The sequence below is a fragment of the Triticum urartu genome, chromosome 6 (genome assembly GCF_003073215.2).
Source record: "Triticum urartu cultivar G1812 chromosome 6, Tu2.1, whole genome shotgun sequence".
Classification (NCBI taxonomy): domain Eukaryota; kingdom Viridiplantae; phylum Streptophyta; class Magnoliopsida; order Poales; family Poaceae; genus Triticum; species Triticum urartu.
The window spans coordinates 48,845,535-48,854,797 of record NC_053027.1 but is presented as its reverse complement, the minus strand read 5'-3'; the positions used below and the strand labels follow the sequence as shown (position 1 = coordinate 48,854,797).

The 9,263-nt window shown below is 49.1% G+C and overlaps 1 long non-coding RNA gene across 1 annotated transcript; it reads right to left on the bottom strand.

Annotated features, from left to right (window-relative positions):
• Positions 1 to 7,048: 7,048 nt before the first annotated feature.
• Positions 7,049 to 8,847, bottom strand: LOC125515906. The gene is made up of 2 exons (XR_007287166.1): positions 8,235 to 8,847; positions 7,049 to 8,083 (listed from the first exon to the last, which is right to left on the bottom strand). It is a non-coding gene; the product is annotated as an uncharacterized LOC125515906 (long non-coding RNA).
• Positions 8,848 to 9,263: the final 416 nt, after the last annotated feature.

Here is a 9,263-nt window from a genome sequence, read left to right as displayed (position 1 = left end):
AACGCGACTCTATATATATAGGACGCCAGTTTGGGACACCTAGGTGCCTGGGCACCTTGTCTATCCATCGTTAGATCATGTTTAGCGACAGATTTGGAAACCAATGTAAATGATTTAATTACTAGTTAATTTGGCAGGCTTTAATTCTTTAACTGTCCCATGCATGCATGTCACATCATAGAAAAGAAAGGTGATTAAAATACCATAGTGAATAAAAATCAACATTTATTACCTCCTTATATACCACTTATTGATTCGTAGAATAAATCACTACGTATGTAAAATACACATTACGTAACTTCAGCAGTAGGTATACACATACCCACCATCTAATTAGGTATACACATACACATACACATACCCGTACATGTACCTTTTTTCAAGGCAGGCACATATATACATAATTTTGTTAGTTGATATATGCATACCCTCGTATGTACATAATTTCGTTAGGGGTATATGCATACCCGCATATGTACATAATTTCTTTGGTAGGTATACGCATACCCGCGTATGTATATAATTTCTTTTTTTGCAGGGGTATGTATATAATTTTGTTCGTAGGTATATGTATACCATGTATGTACATAATTTCGTTAGTAGGTATATACATATCCGCTACGTATATAATTTCTTTAATACCTAAAAACCTAGAATAAATCATTGGATATATACGTACCCGTGTATGTACATAATTTCATTAGTAGGTATATATACCATGGGTATATTTATATTATTTGGAGTCGGCGCACAATTTGTTGATATAGATAATAAAAATATTTTGTCATGAATATCTCAGAATGGTATCAACTTTTATGTATACATTTATTCATCTGCACGTAGAAAAAATCCACAGGCTGACGAGTCACATTGTGCGTACATACTATATTTGTTTCCTTTTTATTCTGCCATTTTCTCTCCATCAATTAATGTGTGTTTTAATTCTATTCAAATTAATAAATACAAATGGGTGGACATGCGAGCTATTAAATGCTAGGTGCCTGGGCACCTAGGTGCCCCAAACAATTTACCTATATATATATATATATATATATGCAAATTTAACATTTTACAAATTCTAGATTAACATTTTCAAATGTTTAAGTAGAATTTTTTTAGTAATACATCTATTTTGAACATTTGGAAGTATAAACAAAAGTGAAAAGGAGAAAGAAAAAAACTGAAACTAAAAACATGAACAAAAAACACAAGGTTGGGGCCTGACACGCACCTGGGGCGGCCCATCTCGCGCTTCCCTTTAGGCGGGGCTTCCTTCAGTCTCGCTAGAAAGAGAGGAATAGCGGTGCTCACTTAACGTGGCATGCGTCATATATGATTTGTGGGGACAATGCTTCGGTGCCTTAAGGCACCTGCCTTTGTGTCTATGACATGTGGATCCAACAGGTGGCTGGTCCACATGTCAGTGACCCAAAGTCAGGTGCCTTTAAGGCACCGAAGCTGCGTCCGATTTGTGGTGCACTTCTCCTCTTGATGTTCCTTCCAGGTGCGTGCTTGCATACATTTGGGCAACAACAGAACAAACTGGATGAAATTCGTTCAAATTGGATAGATTTCATTGAAGTTCAGATATAATTTACATAAAAGATTGATATTTTGACCGTTTAAAAAAACTAGCAAAAACATAAACCATATACAGTACGACCACCTCGTTGTTGGGGAACGTTGCAAAAAACAAAAAATTTCCTACGGTTTCACCAAGATCCATCTATGAGTTCATCTAGTAAAGAGTGATCGGATTGCATCTACATACCTTTGTAGATCACGCGCGGAAGCGTTCAAAGAACGGGGATGAGGAAGTCGTACTCGACGTGATCCAAATCACCGGAGATCCTAGCGCCGAACGGATGGCACCTCCGCGTTCAACACACGTACGGTCAGCGTGACGTTTCCTCCTTCTTGATCCAGCAAGGGGAAGGAGAGGTTGATGAAGATCCAGCAGCACGACGGCGTGGTGGTGGATGCAGGGGTCACCGCAGCAGGGCTTCGCCGTTCTACTACGAGAGGGAGAGGTGTAGCAGGGGAGAGGAAGGCGCCAAGACTCAAGGGTGCGGCTGCCCCTCCCTCCCCCCTTTATATAGGCCCCCTAGGGGGTGCGCCGGCCCTAGGAGATGGGATCTCCTAGGGGGGGCGGCGGCCAAGGGGTGGAGTGCCCCCCAAGCCAGGTGGGGCGCCCCCACCCTAGGGTTCCCAACCCTAGGCGCAGGGGGTGGGCCAAGGGGGGCGCACCAGCCCACTATGGGCTGGTTCCCCTCCCCACTTCAGCCCATGGGGCCCTCCGGGATGGGTGGCCCCATCCGGTGGACCCCCGGGACCCTTCCGGTGGTCCCGGTACAATACCGGTGACCCCCGAAACTCTCCCGATGGCCGAAACTGCACTTCCTATATATAATTCTTCACCTCCGGACCATTCCGGAACTCCTCGTGATGTCCAGGATCTCATCCGGGACTCCGAACAACTTTCGGGTTACTGCATATTCATATCTCTACAACCCTAGCGTCACCGAACCTTAAGTGTGTAGACCCTACGGGTTCGGGAGACATGTAGACATGACCGAGACGGCTCTCCGATCAATAACCAACAGCGGGATCTGGATACCCATGTTGGCTCCCACATGCTCCTCGATGATCTCATCGGATGAACCACGATGTCGAGGATTCAAGCAACCCCGTATACAATTCCCTTTGTCAATCGGTACGTTACTTGCCTGAGATTCGATCGTCGGTATCCCAATACCTCGTTCAATCTCGTTATCGGCAAGTCACTTTACTCATACCGTAATGCATGATCCCGTGACCAGACACTTGGTCACTTTGAGCTCATTATGATGATGCATTACCGAGTGGGCCCAGAGATACCTCTCGGTTATACGGAGTGACAAATCCCAGTCTTGATCCGTGTCAACCCAACAGACACTTTCGGAGATACCCGTACTATACCTTTATAGTCACCCAGTTACGTTGTGACGTTTGGTACACCCAAAGCACTCCTACGGCATCCGGGAGTTACACGATCTCATGGTCTAAGGAAAAGATACTTGACATTGGAAAAACTCTAGCAAACGAACTATACGATCTTGTGCTATATTTAGGATCGGGTCTTGTCCATCACATCATTCTCCTAATGATGTGATCTCGTTATCAATGACATCCAATGTCCATAGTCAGGAAACCATGACTATCTGTTGATCAACGAGCTAGTCAACTAGAGGCTTACTAGGGACATGTTGGTGTCTATGTATTCACACATGTATTACGATTTCCGGATAACACAATTATAGCATGAATAAAAGACAATTATCATGAACAAGGAAATATAATAATAATCCTTTTATTATTGCCTCTAGGGCATATTTCCAACACTCGTACGTGTGGCCACCCTGCCCGGCCGCACCGCCATCGTCGTCCCTCTAACGGCGGAACGCCGCCGGATGGTCGCAGCAGCCTTGTTCAACGATTGCCTGCTACTCCGCCTCCTGCTGCGTTGTGCAGAGTACTGTCGACGTGGCCTTCGGAGCCCTGCCGCGACCGGCATTGGCGGAGCAGTCGCCAAGCGACCACTTCTCGCCGATCTTGGTGAGCTCGCCGTCAAGGCGGCGGCGGCGGGTACTGGCAGCAGTCTCCGCGGTGGTCAGGGAGTGGTCGAGTGCCCATGCGGCGGCGAGGCCAGGGTCATTGCAGGCTCAGTCCAGCGCCACGTCGCTCTTGGCGAACGCGGAGCGACGACAAGCATTGCGCCGGTCATACATCGCCTGCTGCCTTGTCGCGCGCTCCGCCTCAGATACAGCAGCCCTCGAACCCGAGGCACCATCGTAACCACCTCCTCCGAGGTAGTGAAGAAGGCGGTCCCGCGCCTTCTTGATCATGGGCGGTAGTTCTTCCTTGACGGTGAGGCGGTGACGGCGCGATGGCTACGATGGACGGCCGAGTGAGCATCTGATCTGGACACCGCGGTGGTGCGGGGGCGACGATGGCTCACCCTTCATGAGGCGTCCGATCAAGACACCGTGGTTGTGCTGTGGCGAGGCCGACTGGTTCTTCATAGGCCGAGGCAGGGACGCCGGCTCCCGCTTCACGCGGTGGCGCAGCGGGGATGGCGGCTCCTGCTTGACGCGCGCCGACGATGATGATGCCGGGACCATGTAACAGAGCGGCCGCTTCATCATTCTCTCGATGTGATGGACGAAATCTTCTTCCGTCAAAGCAGCCTCCTTAAGGAGTCGGGCGGCGGCTGCGGCGCCTGGTCCTCGTCGTCACCGGACGAGATGACGATCTCCTCAGCGGAGGAGTTGGCTGTCGTGGACGCCGATAGGCCCGGAGAGCATGGGCGGTGGCGCCAAGAATCGTCGAATGAGGAGTTTCGCCTACTCCGCGTGCTGGTGCGGAGCACCATGACTTCGAATCGCTGTCGCTGGGCTCGGAGAGGACGAGGGGCTTGGAAACATAGACGGAGAAGGGGCGGGAGGCAGTGGTCGGGGAGGGGGAGTGCGGCTCTGTGCGTCGCCGCCGCACGGCTTAAATAGCTGCGCCCAGGCCAGGCGAAGGGGCGGCCAACCCCCTTCAATGCGGTGCAGCGGCCGGAGCTGGTTCCTCAGGACGTGGCGTCACCACTGTATCGGCGACGCCACGTCCGTCAGCGCCGCCCTCCCGTCTGGTCAAATCGCAACATCACGTCGACCGCCGCATACTCTGGCTGGCATGAATGCGATGCGGCAAGCGGCGCGGGCGCTCAATGGAAAGCAACGCGGGAGAGGTGAGTGAGGATTTTTGATGGGCCAGTGTGGTCAGGCGTGATCTTGGGAGCGGTCCGGTCCACGAGGCCCACCCACATTTGTTTCTAGTTTGCATGAGAAAATACACCCAGACCGCCCGACAGACCGATACAAGCCCGCGTTGAATGAAGCAACACGTCCGAACAACGCGGTCCAAAAAGATGCGGTTGTTTTGAGGGTCAGTGCTGGACATACCCTAATGGCCCATTAAGACTATCAACTCTGGTCCAGGTGCGGAAGGCTTGATTGCACTTCAAAGCGATTAAATCACCCGCGGACCCTCAAAAGAATAATAAATGGCATTGCTTGGAATATGTGTTCTACAAAGATACATAACCATGTTCATTTGGTTTTCAAACAAAAATATAATTACAAAACTGAGCATAGCTCAAATGGTTAGATTCTTTATGGTGAAACCAACACAGGGTTTAAGTCCTAGAATTACACCGGTGGTCGCAATTTTTCTGAATTTATTTAGAAGCTTTTCGACGATGTATGTTCAGTGGGAGAAACCGTTTCCATAGACTACGAGTCTGTACAACAACTTCGTCTATCTCAAGATGTTGTGCCTGGTTAGTATTTGAAATATGCTCATAGAAGTATGGTGTGCGTATATACCTCCGTAGGGTTAAGTATAGTAGGTGTTTGTACGTGAACTAAGGTCTGCATTTGTACTACTATGTTAAATGAAAGCGAAAGGTCGTTTACATGGTCAGATTTGACCAGATTAATTGTCCAAGCCATGGGCTGTGGCCAGTGCAGCCGAGCAGCGCAGCACATTGAATCCCCCGAGATAATAAATCAACCAGCAAACATCCCGCAGGGGATCCCCCCAAATCGGCAGAGAATTTACAGCCAGCGTCGGAGGGGAGGGGACCATGGCCGAGCGAGCATCTCATGCCTTTTCTCACGTGCTCCCCCTGTGGCCGGTCTGCGGAGAGCGCCTGGAGCTGGAGCCGGACGGGCAGGGGCCTGGACTCGACCGCCCGGAACAGCGCAAGCGGACGCCCACCATGTGTTCCGCCCCGACAGATCACTCAAGTTCATTCCAGTACCGTCTGGTGTTTCTGGTCCCATACGGATCCGCGGCTTCATTTCCGCCGCTGTACTGTACTACTGTTCACGGTTGAATTCGGCCGGATCAACTGCCCGCGAGATTCTGAAGTTTCACCAAAGATGTGCCAGGTTTTCAACTCTTTTGAATGAAGCAGGTACATCGGTCAGCAGCCCGGCCCGCCCTCCGCCGCGGTCTCTGATTCCCGGTGACGTATACCTTTGCCACAAAGATGAACCAGAAATCTTTTACCACCGCCAGCGCCACCAGCGGACGATACATCACCCGCCCGCCCGCCCAGAGCTGGAATTCCACCATTCTCTGCCTGCCTGACTGCCCTGCCTCATCCATTCGACTCCAGGACGTCAGGCAAATTTATATTCCGTGACAGCTTTGCTTTGCAGGACACGTTCTCACCAAGGCTGCCACGATATTCTAACCGCAAAAAAGATCACACCTCACCTCACATACGTACACGGTGCGAAGATGAGCGCCAGCTCGAGACGAGAGGGAGAGGGAATCCACTTTCACAAGGTCGACCAGCTGCTGCCAGTGCCAATCGGCTACTTGCCTCTTCTCCTCGCTTGCCGATCCAGCAAAGAATCTCGATCCAGGAGCATATATTCTGACCGAGTCTTTTGGTATGCAAAAGACCAACAAAAGGAGGAACCTAATGCCGGCCCGCTTTAGCTCCTACAGTATGTGAGTGTCGACTCGGCCAATTTAGGTTGCGGTCAGATCGCGGCAACGGCGAAAGCCATGTCCCGAAACTTTCTACTACAGTGAAAACGACCGACCTTTATTGTAGAGTGATGAAAAGACTGCCCGAGTTGCCAAACAAAAACATGGTCTTCAGGTTTCATTCAGAATGATTCCGGATAGCAAAAGTTGTAAAATCCACCGTGGTTTATGGGCAAAAGTTGTTAGATCAAACGAGTCCTAGTACTGCTAGATTCCAACTAAAATAGGTAATTATTTGATCAACTATGGTTCGTACTGCTAGATTCACTATTCATATCAACAGCGCAGGTCGTAATCATCGGTATTCAGAGAATATGACAGCCATTCAGGAAAACGGACGTCCCAACAATCAAACGTACACTGTCAATTCATCCCAGAGGGAAAACTGTTGACAAGCCAGGAAATGATTAAACATCTAATCTCAACTTGCATACACCGGAAGAGTCGCTTTGGATTCGACCAATTTACTGTTAGAAACTCACTTTTCTCTTTTGCTTCATTCTGATACAAACAATGACCACGTGGTACAGCATATGACTAGTGAAACATCCAGGAAGCAACAAACTTGGCACACTTTCAAAATTGGAAACCGTACATGTTGCTCCTATCAAGATTCACAGATGGGATCGAGATTAGCTCGCTACACCCCTATGCAGTGTAGTTAAAACTATACAAAAGTTAGCAACTACACACCTATCCCTATGTAAACTTTGATACTTGTGCCTATCCACTTTGATCACTGCTGAATAAGGTTTACTACCTCCGTCCCAGTGTATAAGTCATTCACGTAGTTCTAGGTCAATAATTTAACTATCTAAATATGTATTATATGTAACAAAAAATATATATTTAGAAACTACATTCGCGTGGAAATCTAGTGGTATACTTTTCATGACATATAACACATATTTAATTCCTCAAATCGATGACCTAGAACTACGCGAATGACTTATACACCCGGACGGAGGGAGTAGTAAGCTTTTGACAAATCAAAGCTCAAACCATACCGATAGGTCTTGAATCAAAAGGCTGAAATTCCCCAGATGAACAGAACAAGTCTACTGTAGACCTTACAGGTTTCAAATCAAATCTCTGGAATTAGCATCTGTCCTGAAGACAATTCACATCAGGCTACAGCAAATGTGCTAAATAAAGCATGTGGAAGGATACACATGCAACTCATCTGAGCATGTCTCCTCCCAAAACAAGTCCACCGCAATTACCAGTCACCTGCAGAGTACAGAGCTGCTAGCCAGAGATACGCCCCTGCTACAAGTAGTAAAACGATACCAGCATCCATCTACATCAATAAATGTTCTCCACAGTCCAATCACGCCAAATACTACTGAATCTACCAGTACCATACACAAGACCCGCCCCATGATCCAAATCGAAATTCGCGTCATGACCAACTAAGTCGAACCATCTCATAGCGTCCCACGGCCTCCCCTGCAACACAATTTGGGGGCTCAATTTGCACCATAGCATGGCACGAATCCTGGCAAAAAAGAAGGATTAGATCTTGCTTGGCAACAAAAAATCCGTCAGATCAAACAGGCAACAATTAAATCCAGGCGCCAGATCTAGATCTAGCGAATTTCGTAATCCAGGCAAACATCCGAACGCGCAACAGGCACGAGCGAACCTACGGAATCGAACATAAGACCGGCAGCGAGTAGTTAGTAATCAATCACCAGCGTCGGACCGATCGAACCAGGGGAAGAAGGCGGCCGAAATCAACGTCACCGGAGCGTCAACCAATTCTGGCGGCGGGGGCGGGGGCGGGGTCGCTGCGCCGGCTCCGATTCACTTGGTGCAAGGCGGGATCCGGCCCGTCGGGGCGGGCGGAGGGTCCCGATCTGCACCAAGCGAGCCCGAGGCGGCGGCGACGGGGAGGAGACGATCGATCCCGATTCGGTTGCTCGGCACGGAGGGCGGTGGACTTTGGAGAGGAGGAAGAGGGGGAGCGTGCTACCTACGGCCACTGGTCGCTGCGTGGAAGGGAAGAGGAGGAGGGGCGCGGCTTTTATAGATGGGGACTGGGGAGGTGGGGATTCGGGAGAGAGCATATTAGGGCGGGGTAGGTGGGGCCGCGCCCGCAGCACAGGCATGTGCGGTTGGCTCTCCTCTCCGCTCCGATCAGGTCAGGCCTCCTGCGCGCGCCCGCGGCTCTAGGAGAAAGGGGATTTTTCCTTTTCTACCACCAAGGATTTGATGCTACTAGTGTGTGTGTGTGTATTTGCTTTCCTCCTTGTCTTTTGTGATTCCTTCTTTACCATGGTGGAGATATGGATTGATTCTCATCAGCTAAAAAGAAAAGAAATTGACTGATTCTTTCAATATCAAGGATTTATTTTCCTATCTGGAAATACTAGTTCCCAAATTCGTTGAATATTGGATCACCACCTATGTCAAAATTAGCAAATAAAACAACATAAAATCGGTTTATCTATTGTCAAGAATGGAAAGGGGATTTCGTGCATACCTCTGCCGATTTTGATAGAACCTTGAATGTCGACGCATCGGCCGATCTTTAGGGTTCGCTGACCGGCGACCTCTCTAGCCCAACATGTCGCAATTTTAGGGGGGATATGTGTCCATAAGGGGTTTGCCGACTTCTCCAAAGAGTTTGACACTAGATCCGACCATTAGGAGGAAAAATGATGAGTTGTGGAAGA